The following is an 18097-nucleotide window of genomic DNA, read 5'->3' on the forward strand; positions in this document are numbered from 1 at the left end:
TTGTATGCCATTTTTTGTTTGATTTAGAATACACAAAGGCGGCTAAATCTAGTAAGAGTTAGATCAGGTTAATACAGTAATTTTCCTTGATTTTATGCCATTTTTTCGTTTTATTTAGACTAAAAAAAGGCGGCTTAATCTAGTAAGACTAAGATTAAGTCTATATGGAAATTTTCCTAGATTGTATGCCATTTTTTGTTTGATTTAGAATACACAAAGGCGGCTAAATCTAGTAAGAGTTAGATCAGGTTAATACAGTAATTTTCCTTGATTTTATGCCATTTTTTCGTTTTATTTTGACTAAAAGAAGGCGGCTAAACCTCGTAAGACTTATATTAAGTCTATATGGAAATTTTCCTAGATTGTATGCCATTTTTTGTTAGATTTAGACTACACAAAGGCAACTAAATCTAGTAAGAGTTAGATCAGGTTAATACAGTAATTTTCCTTGATTTTATGCCATTTTTTCGTTTTATTTTGACTAAAAGAAGGCGGCTAAACCTCGTAAGACTTATATTAAGTCTATATGGAAATTTTCCTAGATTGTATGCCATTTTTTGTTAGATTTAGACTACACAAAGGCAACTAAATCTAGTTAGAGTTAGATCAGGTTAATACAGTAATTTTCCTTGATTTTATGCCATTTTTTCGTTTTATTTTGACTAAAAGAAGGCGGCTAAACCTCGTAAGACTTATATTAAGTCTATATGGAAATTTTCCTAGATTGTATGCCATTTTTTGTTAGATTTAGACTACACAAAGGCAACTAAATCTAGTAAGAGTTAGATCAGGTTAATACAGTAATTTTCCTTGATTTTATGCCATTTTTTCGTTTTATTTTGACTAAAAGAAGGCGGCTAAACCTCGTAAGACTTATATTAAGTCTATATGGAAATTTTCCTAGATTGTATGCCATTTTTTGTTAGATTTAGACTACACAAAGGCGGCTAAATCTAGTAAGAGTTAGATCAGGTTAATACAGTAATTTTCCTTGATTTTATGCCATTTTTTCGTTTTATTTTGACTAAAAGAAGGCGGCTAAACCTCGTAAGACTTATATTAAGTCTATATGGAAATTTTCCTAGATTGTATGCCATTTTTTGTTAGATTTAGACTACACAAAGGCAACTAAATCTAGTAAGAGTTAGATCAGGTTAATACAGTAATTTTCCTTGATTTTATGCCATTTTTTCGTTTTATTTTGACTAAAAGAAGGCGGCTAAACCTCGTAAGACTTATATTAAGTCTATATGGAAATTTTCCTAGATTGTATGCCATTTTTTGTTAGATTTAGACTACACAAAGGCAACTAAATCTAGTAAGAGTTAGATCAGGTTAATACAGTAATTTTCCTTGATTTTATGCCATTTTTTCGTTTTATTTTGACTAAAAGAAGGCGGCTAAACCTCGTAAGACTTATATTAAGTCTATATGGAAATTTTCCTAGATTGTATGCCATTTTTTGTTAGATTTAGACTACACAAAGGCAACTAAATCTAGTAAGAGTTAGATCAGGTTAATACAGTAATTTTCCTTGATTTTATGCCATTTTTTCGTTTTATTTTGACTAAAAGAAGGCGGCTAAACCTCGTAAGACTTATATTAAGTCTATATGGAAATTTTCCTAGATTGTATGCCATTTTTTGTTAGATTTAGACTACACAAAGGCAACTAAATCTAGTAAGAGTTAGATCAGGTTAATACAGTAATTTTCCTTGATTTTATGCCATTTTTTCGTTTTATTTTGACTAAAAGAAGGCGGCTAAACCTCGTAAGACTTATATTAAGTCTATATGGAAATTTTCCTAGATTGTATGCCATTTTTTGTTAGATTTAGACTACACAAAGGCAACTAAATCTAGTAAGAGTTAGATCAGGTTAATACAGTAATTTTCCTTGATTTTATGCCATTTTTTCGTTTTATTTTGACTAAAAGAAGGCGGCTAAACCTCGTAAGACTTATATTAAGTCTATATGGAAATTTTCCTAGATTGTATGCCATTTTTTGTTAGATTTAGACTACACAAAGGCAACTAAATCTAGTAAGAGTTAGATCAGGTTAATACAGTAATTTTCCTTGATTTTATGCCATTTTTTCGTTTTATTTAGACTAAAAAAAGGCGGCTTAATCTAGTAAGACTAAGATTAAGTCTATATGGAAATTTTCCTAGATTGTATGCCATTTTTTGTTAGATTTAGACTACACAAAGGCAACTAAATCTAGTAAGAGTTAGATCAGGTTAATACAGTAATTTTCCTTGATTTTATGCCATTTTTTCGTTTTATTTTGACTAAAAGAAGGCGGCTAAACCTCGTAAGACTTATATTAAGTCTATATGGAAATTTTCCTAGATTGTATGCCATTTTTTGTTAGATTTAGACTACACAAAGGCAACTAAATCTAGTAAGAGTTAGATCAGGTTAATACAGTAATTTTCCTTGATTTTATGCCATTTTTTCGTTTTATTTTGACTAAAAGAAGGCGGCTAAACCTCGTAAGACTTATATTAAGTCTATATGGAAATTTTCCTAGATTGTATGCCATTTTTTGTTAGATTTAGACTACACAAAGGCAACTAAATCTAGTAAGAGTTAGATCAGGTTAATACAGTAATTTTCCTTGATTTTATGCCATTTTTTCGTTTTATTTAGACTAAAAAAAGGCGGCTTAATCTAGTAAGACTAAGATTAAGTCTATATGGAAATTTTCCTAGATTGTAGTCCATTTTTTGTTTGATTTAGAATACACAAAGGCGGCTAAATCTAGTAAGAGTTAGATCAGGTTAATACATTAATTTTCCTTGATTTTATGCCATTTTTTCGTTTTATTTAGACTAAAAAAAGGCGGCTTAATCTAGTAAGACTAAGATTAAGTCTATATGGAAATTTTCCTAGATTGTATGCCATTTTTTGTTTGATTTAGAATACACAAAGGCGGCTAAATCTAGTAAGAGTTAGATCAGGTTAATACAGTAATTTTCCTTGATTTTATGCCATTTTTTCGTTTTATTTAGACTAAAAAAAGGCGGCTTAATCTAGTAAGACTAAGATTAAGTCTATATGGAAATTTTCCTAGATTGTATGCCATTTATTGTTTGATTTAGAATACACAAAGGCGGCTAAATCTAGTAAGAGTTAGATCAGGTTAATACAGTAATTTTCCTTGATTTTATGCCATTTTTTCGTTTTATTTTGACTAAAAGAAGGCGGCTAAACCTCGTAAGACTTATATTAAGTCTATATGGAAATTTTCCTAGATTGTATGCCATTTTTTGTTAGATTTAGACTACACAAAGGCAACTAAATCTAGTAAGAGTTAGATCAGGTTAATACAGTAATTTTCCTTGATTTTATGCCATTTTTTCGTTTTATTTAGACTAAAAAAAGGCGGCTTAATCTAGTAAGACTAAGATTAAGTCTATATGGAAATTTTCCTAGATTGTATGCCATTTTTTGTTTGATTTAGAATACACAAAGGCGGCTAAATCTAGTAAGAGTTAGATCAGGTTAATACAGTAATTTTCCTTGATTTTATGCCATTTTTTCGTTTTATTTTGACTAAAAGAAGGCGGCTAAACCTCGTAAGACTTATATTAAGTCTATATGGAAATTTTCCTAGATTGTATGCCATTTTTTGTTAGATTTAGACTACACAAACGCAACTAAATCTAGTAAGAGTTAGATCAGGTTAATACAGTAATTTTCCTTGATTTTATGCCATTTTTTCGTTTTATTTAGACTAAAAAAAGGCGGCTTAACCTCGTAAGACTTATATTAAGTCTATATGGAAATTTTCCTAGATTGTATGCCATTTTTTGTTAGATTTAGACTACACAAACGCAACTAAATCTAGTAAGAGTTAGATCAGGTTAATACAGTAATTTTCCTTGATTTTATGCCATTTTTTCGTTTTATTTTGACTAAAAGAAGGCGGCTAAACCTCGTAAGACTTATATTAAGTCTATATGGAAATTTTCCTAGATTGTATGCCATTTTTTGTTTGATTTAGAATACACAAAGGCAACTAAATCTAGTAAGAGTTAGATCAGGTTAATACAGTAATTTTCCTTGATTTTATGCCATTTTTTCGTTTTATTTTGACTAAAAGAAGGCGGCTTAATCTAGTAAGACTAAGATTAAGTCTATATGGAAATTTTCCTAGATTGTATGCCATTTTTTGTTAGATTTAGACTACACAAAGGCGGCTACATCTAGTAAGAGTTAGATCAGGTTAATACAGTAATTTTCCTTGATTTTATGCCATTTTTTCGTTTTATTTAGACTAAAAAAAGGCGGCTTAATCTAGTAAGACTAAGATTAAGTCTATATGGAAATTTTCCTAGATTGTATGCAATTTTTTGTTTGATTTAGAATACACAAAGGCGGCTAAATCTAGTAAGAGTTAGATCAGGTTAATACAGTAATTTTCCTTGATTTTATGCCATTTTTTCGTTTTATTTAGACTAAAAAAAGGCGGCTCAATCTAGTAAGACTAAGATTAAGTCTATATGGAAATTTTCCTAGATTGTATGCCATTTTTTGTTTGATTTAGAATACACAAAGGCGGCTAAATCTAGTAAGAGTTAGATCAGGTTAATACAGTAATTTTCCTTGATTTTATGCCATTTTTTCGTTTTATTTTGACTAAAAGAAGGCGGCTAAACCTCGTAAGACTTATATTAAGTCTATATGGAAATTTTCCTAGATTGTATGCCATTTTTTGTTTGATTTAGAATACACAAAGGCAACTAAATCTAGTAAGAGTTAGATCAGGTTAATACAGTAATTTTCCTTGATTTTATGCCATTTTTTCGTTTTATTTTGACTAAAAGAAGGCGGCTAAACCTCGTAAGACTTATATTAAGTCTATATGGAAATTTTCCTAGATTGTATGCCATTTTTTGTTAGATTTAGACTACACAAAGGCAACTAAATCTAGTAAGAGTTAGATCAGGTTAATACAGTAATTTTCCTTGATTTTATGCCATTTTTTCGTTTTATTTTGACTAAAAGAAGGCGGCTAAACCTCGTAAGACTTATATTAAGTCTATATGGAAATTTTCCTAGATTGTATGCCATTTTTTGTTAGATTTAGACTACACAAAGGCAACTAAATCTAGTAAGAGTTAGATCAGGTTAATACAGTAATTTTCCTTGATTTTATGCCATTTTTTCGTTTTATTTTGACTAAAAGAAGGCGGCTAAACCTCGTAAGACTTATATTAAGTCTATATGGAAATTTTCCTAGATTGTATGCCATTTTTTGTTAGATTTAGACTACACAAAGGCAACTAAATCTAGTAAGAGTTAGATCAGGTTAATACAGTAATTTTCCTTGATTTTATGCCATTTTTTCGTTTTATTTTGACTAAAAGAAGGCGGCTAAACCTCGTAAGACTTATATTAAGTCTATATGGAAATTTTCCTAGATTGTATGCCATTTTTTGTTAGATTTAGACTACACAAAGGCAACTAAATCTAGTAAGAGTTAGATCAGGTTAATACAGTAATTTTCCTTGATTTTATGCCATTTTTTCGTTTTATTTAGACTAAAAAAAGGCGGCTAAACCTCGTAAGACTTATATTAAGTCTATATGGAAATTTTCCTAGATTGTATGCCATTTTTTGTTTGATTTAGAATACACAAAGGCGGCTAAATCTAGTAAGAGTTAGATCAGGTTAATACAGTAATTTTCCTTGATTTTATGCCATTTTTTCGTTTTATTTTGACTAAAAGAAGGCGGCTAAACCTCGTAAGACTTATATTAAGTCTATATGGAAATTTTCCTAGATTGTATGCCATTTTTTGTTAGATTTAGACTACACAAAGGCAACTAAATCTAGTAAGAGTTAGATCAGGTTAATACAGTAATTTTCCTTGATTTTATGCCATTTTTTCGTTTTATTTTGACTAAAAGAAGGCGGCTAAACCTCGTAAGACTTATATTAAGTCTATATGGAAATTTTCCTAGATTGTATGCCATTTTTTGTTTGATTTAGAATACACAAAGGCGGCTAAATCTAGTAAGAGTTAGATCAGGTTAATACAGTAATTTTCCTTGATTTTATGCCATTTTTTCGTTTTATTTTGACTAAAAGAAGGCGGCTAAACCTCGTAAGACTTATATTAAGTCTATATGGAAATTTTCCTAGATTGTATGCCATTTTTTGTTAGATTTAGACTACACAAAGGCAACTAAATCTAGTAAGAGTTAGATCAGGTTAATACAGTAATTTTCCTTGATTTTATGCCATTTTTTCGTTTTATTTTGACTAAAAGAAGGCGGCTAAACCTCGTAAGACTTATATTAAGTCTATATGGAAATTTTCCTAGATTGTATGCCATTTTTTGTTAGATTTAGACTACACAAAGGCAACTAAATCTAGTAAGAGTTAGATCAGGTTAATACAGTAATTTTCCTTGATTTTATGCCATTTTTTCGTTTTATTTTGACTAAAAGAAGGCGGCTAAACCTCGTAAGACTTATATTAAGTCTATATGGAAATTTTCCTAGATTGTATGCCATTTTTTGTTAGATTTAGACTACACAAAGGCAACTAAATCTAGTAAGAGTTAGATCAGGTTAATACAGTAATTTTCCTTGATTTTATGCCATTTTTTCGTTTTATTTTGACTAAAAGAAGGCGGCTAAACCTCGTAAGACTTATATTAAGTCTATATGGAAATTTTCCTAGATTGTATGCCATTTTTTGTTAGATTTAGACTACACAAAGGCAACTAAATCTAGTAAGAGTTAGATCAGGTTAATACAGTAATTTTCCTTGATTTTATGCCATTTTTTCGTTTTATTTTGACTAAAAGAAGGCGGCTAAACCTCGTAAGACTTATATTAAGTCTATATGGAAATTTTCCTAGATTGTATGCCATTTTTTTTAGATTTAGACTACACAAAGGCAACTAAATCTAGTAAGAGTTAGATCAGGTTAATACAGTAATTTTCCTTGATTTTATGCCATTTTTTCGTTTTATTTTGACTAAAAGAAGGCGGCTAAACCTCGTAAGACTTATATTAAGTCTATATGGAAATTTTCCTAGATTGTATGCCATTTTTTGTTAGATTTAGACTACACAAAGGCAACTAAATCTAGTAAGAGTTAGATCAGGTTAATACAGTAATTTTCCTGGATTTTATGCCATTTTTTCGTTTTATTTTGACTAAAAGAAGGCGGCTAAACCTCGTAAGACTTATATTAAGTCTATATGGAAATTTTCCTAGATTGTATGCCATTTTTTGTTAGATTTAGACTACACAAAGGCAACTAAATCTAGTAAGAGTTAGATCAGGTTAATACAGTAATTTTCCTTGATTTTATGCCATTTTTTCGTTTTATTTTGACTAAAAGAAGGCGGCTAAACCTCGTAAGACTTATATTAAGTCTATATGGAAATTTTCCTAGATTGTATGCCATTTTTTGTTAGATTTAGACTACACAAAGGCAACTAAATCTAGTAAGAGTTAGATCAGGTTAATACAGTAATTTTCCTTGATTTTATGCCATTTTTTCGTTTTATTTTGACTAAAAGAAGGCGGCTAAACCTCGTAAGACTTATATTAAGTCTATATGGAAATTTTCCTAGATTGTATGCCATTTTTTGTTTGATTTAGAATACACAAAGGCGGCTAAATCTAGTAAGAGTTAGATCAGGTTAATACAGTAATTTTCCTTGATTTTATGCCATTTTTTCGTTTTATTTAGACTAAAAAAAGGCGGCTTAATCTAGTAAGACTAAGATTAAGTCTATATGGAAATTTTCCTAGATTGTATGCCATTTTTTGTTTGATTTAGAATACACAAAGGCGGCTAAATCTAGTAAGAGTTAGATCAGGTTAATACAGTAATTTTCCTTGATTTTATGCCATTTTTTCGTTTTATTTAGACTAAAAAAAGGCGGCTTAATCTAGTAAGACTAAGATTAAGTCTATATGGAAATTTTCCTAGATTGTATGCCATTTTTTGTTAGATTTAGACTACACAAAGGCAACTAAATCTAGTAAGAGTTAGATCAGGTTAATACAGTAATTTTCCTTGATTTTATGCCATTTTTTCGTTTTATTTTGACTAAAAGAAGGCGGCTAAACCTCGTAAGACTTATATTAAGTCTATATGGAAATTTTCCTAGATTGTATGCCATTTTTTGTTAGATTTAGACTACACAAAGGCAACTAAATCTAGTAAGAGTTAGATCAGGTTAATACAGTAATTTTCCTTGATTTTATGCCATTTTTTCGTTTTATTTAGACTAAAAAAAGGCGGCTTAATCTAGTAAGACTAAGATTAAGTCTATATGGAAATTTTCCTAGATTGTAGTCCATTTTTTGTTTGATTTAGAATACACAAAGGCGGCTAAATCTAGTAAGAGTTAGATCAGGTTAATACATTAATTTTCCTTGATTTTATGCCATTTTTTCGTTTTATTTAGACTAAAAAAAGGCGGCTTAATCTAGTAAGACTAAGATTAAGTCTATATGGAAATTTTCCTAGATTGTATGCCATTTTTTGTTTGATTTAGAATACACAAAGGCGGCTAAATCTAGTAAGAGTTAGATCAGGTTAATACAGTAATTTTCCTTGATTTTATGCCATTTTTTCGTTTTATTTAGACTAAAAAAGGCGGCTAAACCTCGTAAGACTTATATTAAGTCTATATGGAAATTTTCCTAGATTGTATGCCATTTATTGTTTGATTTAGAATACACAAAGGCGGCTAAATCTAGTAAGAGTTAGATCAGGTTAATACAGTAATTTTCCTTGATTTTATGCCATTTTTTCGTTTTATTTTGACTAAAAGAAGGCGGCTAAACCTCGTAAGACTTATATTAAGTCTATATGGAAATTTTCCTAGATTGTATGCCATTTTTTGTTAGATTTAGACTACACAAAGGCAACTAAATCTAGTAAGAGTTAGATCAGGTTAATACAGTAATTTTCCTTGATTTTATGCCATTTTTTCGTTTTATTTAGACTAAAAAAGGCGGCTTAATCTAGTAAGACTAAGATTAAGTCTATATGGAAATTTTCCTAGATTGTATGCCATTTTTTGTTTGATTTAGAATACACAAAGGCGGCTAAATCTAGTAAGAGTTAGATCAGGTTAATACAGTAATTTTCCTTGATTTTATGCCATTTTTTCGTTTTATTTAGACTAAAAAAAGGCGGCTTAATCTAGTAAGACTAAGATTAAGTCTATATGGAAATTTTCCTAGATTGTATGCCATTTTTTGTTTGATTTAGAATACACAAAGGCGGCTAAATCTAGTAAGAGTTAGATCAGGTTAATACAGTAATTTTCCTTGATTTTATGCCATTTTTTCGTTTTATTTAGACTAAAAAAAGGCGGCTTAATCTAGTAAGACTAAGATTAAGTCTATATGGAAATTTTCCTAGATTGTATGCCATTTTTTGTTTGATTTAGAATACACAAAGGCGGCTAAATCTAGTAAGAGTTAGATCAGGTTAATACAGTAATTTTCCTTGATTTTATGCCATTTTTTCGTTTTATTTTGACTAAAAGAAGGCGGCTAAACCTCGTAAGACTTATATTAAGTCTATATGGAAATTTTCCTAGATTGTATGCCATTTTTTGTTTGATTTAGAATACACAAAGGCGGCTAAATCTAGTAAGAGTTAGATCAGGTTAATACAGTAATTTCCCTTGATTTTATGCCATTTTTTCGTTTTATTTTGACTAAAAGAAGGCGGCTAAACCTCGTAAGACTTATATTAAGTCTATATGGAAATTTTCCTAGATTGTATGCCATTTTTTGTTAGATTTAGACTACACAAAGGCAACTAAATCTAGTAAGAGTTAGATCAGGTTAATACAGTAATTTTCCTTGATTTTATGCCATTTTTTCGTTTTATTTAGACTAAAAAAAGGCGGCTTAATCTAGTAAGACTAAGATTAAGTCTATATGGAAATTTTCCTAGATTGTATGCCATTTTTTGTTTGATTTAGAATACACAAAGGCGGCTAAATCTAGTAAGAGTTAGATCAGGTTAATACAGTAATTTTCCTTGATTTTATGCCATTTTTTCGTTTTATTTAGACTAAAAAAAGGCGGCTTAATCTAGTAAGACTAAGATTAAGTCTATATGGAAATTTTCCTAGATTGTATGCCATTTTTTGTTTGATTTAGAATACACAAAGGCGGCTAAATCTAGTAAGAGTTAGATCAGGTTAATACAGTAATTTTCCTTGATTTTATGCCATTTTTTCGTTTTATTTAGACTAAAAAAAGGCGGCTTAATCTAGTAAGACAAAGATTAAGTCTATATGGAAATTTTCCTAGATTGTATGCCATTTTTTGTTTGATTTAGAATACACAAAGGCGGCTAAATCTAGTAAGAGTTAGATCAGGTTAATACAGTAATTTTCCTTGATTTTATGCCATTTTTTCGTTTTATTTAGACTAAAAAAAGGCGGCTTAATCTAGTAAGACAAAGATTAAGTCTATATGGAAATTTTCCTAGATTGTATGCCATTTTTTGTTTGATTTAGAATACACAAAGGCGGCTAAATCTAGTAAGAGTTAGATCAGGTTAATACAGTAATTTTCCTTGATTTTATGCCATTTTTTCGTTTTATTTTGACTAAAAGAAGGCGGCTAAACCTCGTAAGACTTATATTAAGTCTATATGGAAATTTTCCTAGATTGTATGCCATTTTTGTTAGATTTAGACTACACAAAGGCAACTAAATCTAGTAAGAGTTAGATCAGGTTAATACAGTAATTTTCCTTGATTTTATGCCATTTTTTCGTTTTATTTTGACTAAAAGAAGGCGGCTAAACCTCGTAAGACTTATATTAAGTCTATATGGAAATTTTCCTAGATTGTATGCCATTTTTTGTTAGATTTAGACTACACAAAGGCTACTAAATCTAGTAAGAGTTAGATCAGGTTAATACAGTAATTTTCCTGGATTTTATGCCATTTTTTCGTTTTATTTTGACTAAAAGAAGGCGGCTAAACCTCGTAAGACTTATATTAAGTCTATATGGAAATTTTCCTAGATTGTATGCCATTTTTTGTTAGATTTAGACTACACAAAGGCAACTAAATCTAGTAAGAGTTAGATCAGGTTAATACAGTAATTTTCCTTGATTTTATGCCATTTTTTCGTTTTATTTTGACTAAAAGAAGGCGGCTAAACCTCGTAAGACTTATATTAAGTCTATATGGAAATTTTCCTAGATTGTATGCCATTTTTTGTTAGATTTAGACTACACAAAGGCAACTAAATCTAGTAAGAGTTAGATCAGGTTAATACAGTAATTTTCCTTGATTTTATGCCATTTTTTCGTTTTATTTTGACTAAAAGAAGGCGGCTAAACCTCGTAAGACTTATATTAAGTCTATATGGAAATTTTCCTAGATTGTATGCCATTTTTTGTTTGATTTAGAATACACAAAGGCGGCTAAATCTAGTAAGAGTTAGATCAGGTTAATACAGTAATTTTCCTTGATTTTATGCCATTTTTTCGTTTTATTTAGACTAAAAAAAGGCGGCTTAATCTAGTAAGACTAAGATTAAGTCTATATGGAAATTTTCCTAGATTGTATGCCATTTTTTGTTTGATTTAGAATACACAAAGGCGGCTAAATCTAGTAAGAGTTAGATCAGGTTAATACAGTAATTTTCCTTGATTTTATGCCATTTTTTCGTTTTATTTAGACTAAAAAAAGGCGGCTTAATCTAGTAAGACTAAGATTAAGTCTATATGGAAATTTTCCTAGATTGTATGCCATTTTTTGTTAGATTTAGACTACACAAAGGCAACTAAATCTAGTAAGAGTTAGATCAGGTTAATACAGTAATTTTCCTTGATTTTATGCCATTTTTTCGTTTTATTTTGACTAAAAAAAGGCGGCTAAACCTCGTAAGACTTATATTAAGTCTATATGGAAATTTTCCTAGATTGTATGCCATTTTTTGTTAGATTTAGACTACACAAAGGCAACTAAATCTAGTAAGAGTTAGATCAGGTTAATACAGTAATTTTCCTTGATTTTATGCCATTTTTTCGTTTTATTTAGACTAAAAAAAGGCGGCTTAATCTAGTAAGACTAAGATTAAGTCTATATGGAAATTTTCCTAGATTGTATGCCATTTTTTGTTTGATTTAGAATACACAAAGGCGGCTAAATCTAGTAAGAGTTAGATCAGGTTAATACAGTAATTTTCCTTGATTTTATGCCATTTTTTCGTTTTATTTAGACTAAAAAAAGGCGGCTTAATCTAGTAAGACTAAGATTAAGTCTATATGGAAATTTTCCTAGATTGTATGCCATTTTTTGTTTGATTTAGAATACACAAAGGCGGCTAAATCTAGTAAGAGTTAGATCAGGTTAATACAGTAATTTTCCTTGATTTTATGCCATTTTTTCGTTTTATTTTGACTAAAAGAAGGCGGCTAAACCTCGTAAGACTTATATTAAGTCTATATGGAAATTTTCCTAGATTGTATGCCATTTTTTGTTAGATTTAGACTACACAAAGGCAACTAAATCTAGTAAGAGTTAGATCAGGTTAATACAGTAATTTTCCTTGATTTTATGCCATTTTTTCGTTTTATTTTGACTAAAAGAAGGCGGCTAAACCTCGTAAGACTTATATTAAGTCTATATGGAAATTTTCCTAGATTGTATGCCATTTTTTGTTAGATTTAGACTACACAAAGGCAACTAAATCTAGTAAGAGTTAGATCAGGTTAATACAGTAATTTTCCTTGATTTTATGCCATTTTTTCGTTTTATTTAGACTAAAAAAAGGCGGCTTAATCTAGTAAGACTAAGATTAAGTCTATATGGAAATTTTCCTAGATTGTATGCCATTTTTTGTTTGATTTAGAATACACAAAGGCGGCTAAATCTAGTAAGAGTTAGATCAGGTTAATACAGTAATTTTCCTTGATTTTATGCCATTTTTTCGTTTTATTTAGACTAAAAAAAGGCGGCTTAATCTAGTAAGACTAAGATTAAGTCTATATGGAAATTTTCCTAGATTGTATGCCATTTTTTGTTTGATTTAGAATACACAAAGGCGGCTAAATCTAGTAAGAGTTAGATCAGGTTAATACAGTAATTTTCCTTGATTTTATGCCATTTTTTCGTTTTATTTAGACTAAAAAAAGGCGGCTTAATCTAGTAAGACTAAGATTAAGTCTATATGGAAATTTTCCTAGATTGTATGCCATTTTTTGTTTGATTTAGAATACACAAAGGCGGCTAAATCTAGTAAGAGTTAGATCAGGTTAATACAGTAATTTTCCTTGATTTTATGCCATTTTTTCGTTTTATTTTGACTAAAAGAAGGCGGCTAAACCTCGTGAGACTTATATTAAGTCTATATGAGAATTTTCCTAGATTGTATGCCATTTTTTGTTTGATTTAGAATACACAAAGGCGGCTAAATCTAGTAAGAGTTAGATCAGGTTAATACAGTAATTTCCCTTGATTTTATGCCATTTTTTCGTTTTATTTTGACTAAAAGAAGGCGGCTAAACCTCGTAAGACTTATATTAAGTCTATATGGAAATTTTCCTAGATTGTATGCCATTTTTTGTTAGATTTAGACTACACAAAGGCAACTAAATCTAGTAAGAGTTAGATCAGGTTAATACAGTAATTTTCCTTGATTTTATGCCATTTTTTCGTTTTATTTAGACTAAAAAAAGGCGGCTTAATCTAGTAAGACTAAGATTAAGTCTATATGGAAATTTTCCTAGATTGTATGCCATTTTTTGTTTGATTTAGAATACACAAAGGCGGCTAAATCTAGTAAGAGTTAGATCAGGTTAATACAGTAATTTTCCTTGATTTTATGCCATTTTTTCGTTTTATTTAGACTAAAAAAAGGCGGCTTAATCTAGTAAGACTAAGATTAAGTCTATATGGAAATTTTCCTAGATTGTATGCCATTTTTTGTTTGATTTAGAATACACAAAGGCGGCTAAATCTAGTAAGAGTTAGATCAGGTTAATACAGTAATTTTCCTTGATTTTATGCCATTTTTTCGTTTTATTTAGACTAAAAAAAGGCGGCTTAATCTAGTAAGACTAAGATTAAGTCTATATGGAAATTTTCCTAGATTGTATGCCATTTTTTGTTTGATTTAGAATACACAAAGGCGGCTAAATCTAGTAAGAGTTAGATCAGGTTAATACAGTAATTTTCCTTGATTTTATGCCATTTTTTCGTTTTATTTAGACTAAAAAAAGGCGGCTTAATCTAGTAAGACAAAGATTAAGTCTATATGGAAATTTTCCTAGATTGTATGCCATTTTTTGTTTGATTTAGAATACACAAAGGCGGCTAAATCTAGTAAGAGTTAGATCAGGTTAATACAGTAATTTTCCTTGATTTTATGCCATTTTTTCGTTTTATTTTGACTAAAAGAAGGCGGCTAAACCTCGTAAGACTTATATTAAGTCTATATGGAAATTTTCCTAGATTGTATGCCATTTTTTGTTAGATTTAGACTACACAAAGGCAACTAAATCTAGTAAGAGTTAGATCAGGTTAATACAGTAATTTTCCTTGATTTTATGCCATTTTTTCGTTTTATTTTGACTAAAAGAAGGCGGCTAAACCTCATAAGACTTATATTAAGTCTATATGGAAATTTTCCTAAATTGTATGCCATTTTTTGTTAGATTTAGACTACACAAAGGCAACTAAATCTAGTAAGAGTTAGATCAGGTTAATACAGTAATTTCCCTTGATTTTATGCCATTTTTTCGTTTTATTTAGACTAAAAAAAGGCGGCTTAATCTAGTAAGACTAAGATAAAGTCTATATGGAAATTTTCCTAGATTGTATGCCATTTTTTGTTTGATTTAGAATACACAAAGGCGGCTAAATCTAGTAAGAGTTAGATCAGGTTAATACAGTAATTTTCCTTGATTTTATGCCATTTTTTCGTTTTATTTAGACTAAAAAAAGGCGGCTTAATCTAGTAAGACTAAGATTAAGTCTATATGGAAATTTTCCTAGATTGTATGCCATTTTTTGTTTGATTTAGAATACACAAAGGCGGCTAAATCTAGTAAGAGTTAGATCAGGTTAATACAGTAATTTTCCTTGATTTTATGCCATTTTTTCGTTTTATTTTGACTAAAAGAAGGCGGCTAAACCTCGTAAGACTTATATTAAGTCTATATGGAAATTTTCCTAGATTGTATGCCATTTTTTGTTAGATTTAGACTACACACAGGCAACTAAATCTAGTAAGAGTTAGATCAGGTTAATACAGTAATTTTCCTTGATTTTATGCCATTTTTTCGTTTTTTTTTGACTAAAAGAAGGCGGCTAAACCTCGTAAGACTTATATTAAGTCTATATGGAAATTTTCCTAGATTGTATGCCATTTTTTGTTAGATTTAGACTACACAAAGGCAACTAAATCTAGTAAGAGTTAGATCAGGTTAATACAGTAATTTTCCTTGATTTTATGCCATTTTTTCGTTTTATTTTGACTAAAAGAAGGCGGCTAAACCTCGTAAGACTTATATTAAGTCTATATGGAAATTTTCCTAGATTGTATGCCATTTTTTGTTAGATTTAGACTACACAAAGGCAACTAAATCTAGTAAGAGTTAGATCAGGTTAATACAGTAATTTCCCTTGATTTTATGCCATTTTTTCGTTTTATTTTGACTAAAAGAAGGCGGCTAAACCTCGTAAGACTTATATTAAGTCTATATGGAAATTTTCCTAGATTGTATGCCATTTTTTGTTAGATTTAGACTACACAAAGGCAACTAAATCTAGTAAGAGTTAGATCAGGTTAATACAGTAATTTTCCTTGATTTTATGCCATTTTTTCGTTTTATTTAGACTAAAAAAGGCTGCTTAATCTAGTAAGACTAAGATTAAGTCTATATGGAAATTTTCCTAGATTGTATGCCATTTTTTGTTTGATTTAGAATACACAAAGGCAACTAAATCTAGTAAGAGTTAGATCAGGTTAATACAGTAATTTTCCTTGATTTTATGCCATTTTTTCGTTTTATTTAGACTAAAAAAAGGCGGCTTAATCTAGTAAGACTAAGATTAAGTCTATATGGAAATTTTCCTAGATTGTATGCCATTTTTTGTTTGATTTAGAATACACAAAGGCGGCTAAATCTAGTAAGAGTTAGATCAGGTTAATACTGTAATTTTCCTTGATTTTATGCCATTTTTTCGTTTTATTTAGACTAAAAAAAGGCGGCTTAATCTAGTAAGACTAAGATTAAGTCTATATGGAAATTTTCCTAGATTGTATGCCATTTTTTGTTTGATTTAGAATACACAAAGGCGGCTAAATCTAGTAAGAGTTAGATCAGGTTAATACAGTAATTTTCCTTGATTTTATGCCATTTTTTCGTTTTATTTTGACTAAAAGAAGGCGGCTAAACCTCGTAAGACTTATATTAAGTCTATATGGAAATTTTCCTAGATTGTATGCCATTTTTTGTTAGATTTAGACTACACACAGGCAACTAAATCTAGTAAGAGTTAGATCAGGTTAATACAGTAATTTTCCTTGATTTTATGCCATTTTTTCGTTTTTTTTTGACTAAAAGAAGGCGGCTAAACCTCGTAAGACTTATATTAAGTCTATATGGAAATTTTCCTAGATTGTATGCCATTTTTTGTTAGATTTAGACTACACAAAGGCAACTAAATCTAGTAAGAGTTAGATCAGGTTAATACAGTAATTTTCCTTGATTTTATGCCATTTTTTCGTTTTATTTTGACTAAAAGAAGGCGGCTAAACCTCGTAAGACTTATATTAAGTCTATATGGAAATTTTCCTAGATTGTATGCCATTTTTTGTTAGATTTAGACTACACAAAGGCAACTAAATCTAGTAAGAGTTAGATCAGGTTAATACAGTAATTTCCCTTGATTTTATGCCATTTTTTCGTTTTATTTTGACTAAAAGAAGGCGGCTAAACCTCGTAAGACTTATATTAAGTCTATATGGAAATTTTCCTAGATTGTATGCCATTTTTTGTTAGATTTAGACTACACAAAGGCAACTAAATCTAGTAAGAGTTAGATCAGGTTAATACAGTAATTTTCCTTGATTTTATGCCATTTTTTCGTTTTATTTAGACTAAAAAAAGGCGGCTTAATCTAGTAAGACTAAGATTAAGTCTATATGGAAATTTTCCTAGATTGTATGCCATTTTTTGTTTGATTTAGAATACACAAAGGCGGCTAAATCTAGTAAGAGTTAGATCAGGTTAATACAGTAATTTTCCTTGATTTTATGCCATTTTTTCGTTTTATTTAGACTAAAAAAAGGCGGCTTAATCTAGTAAGACTAAGATTAAGTCTATATGGAAATTTTCCTAGATTGTATGCCATTTTTTGTTTGATTTAGAATACACAAAGGCGGCTAAATCTAGTAAGAGTTAGATCAGGTTAATACAGTAATTTTCCTTGATTTTATGCCATTTTTTCGTTTTATTTAGACTAAAAAAGGCGGCTTAATCTAGTAAGACTAAGATTAAGTCTATATGGAAATTTTCCTAGATTGTATGCCATTTTTTGTTTGATTTAGAATACACAAAGGCGGCTAAATCTAGTAAGAGTTAGATCAGGTTAATACAGTAATTTTCCTTGATTTTATGCCATTTTTTCGTTTTATTTAGACTAAAAAAAGGCGGCTTAATCTAGTAAGACTAAGATTAAGTCTATATGGAAATTTTCCTAGATTGTATGCCATTTTTTGTTTGATTTAGAATACACAAAGGCGGCTAAATCTAGTAAGAGTTAGATCAGGTTAATACAGTAATTTCCCTTGATTTTATGCCATTTTTTCGTTTTATTTTGACTAAAAGAAGGCGGCTAAACCTCGTAAGACTTATATTAAGTCTATATGGAAATTTTCCTAGATTGTATGCCATTTTTTGTTAGATTTAGACTACACAAAGGCAACTAAATCTAGTAAGAGTTAGATCAGGTTAATACAGTAATTTTCCTTGATTTTATGCCATTTTTTCGTTTTATTTAGACTAAAAAAAGGCGGCTTAATCTAGTAAGACTAAGATTAAGTCTATATGGAAATTTTCCTAGATTG

This window comes from Euprymna scolopes, chromosome 43 (assembly GCF_053919585.1).
Source record: "Euprymna scolopes isolate OS-2025 chromosome 43, ASM5391958v1, whole genome shotgun sequence".
In the NCBI taxonomy this organism is placed as follows: domain Eukaryota; kingdom Metazoa; phylum Mollusca; class Cephalopoda; order Sepiida; family Sepiolidae; genus Euprymna; species Euprymna scolopes.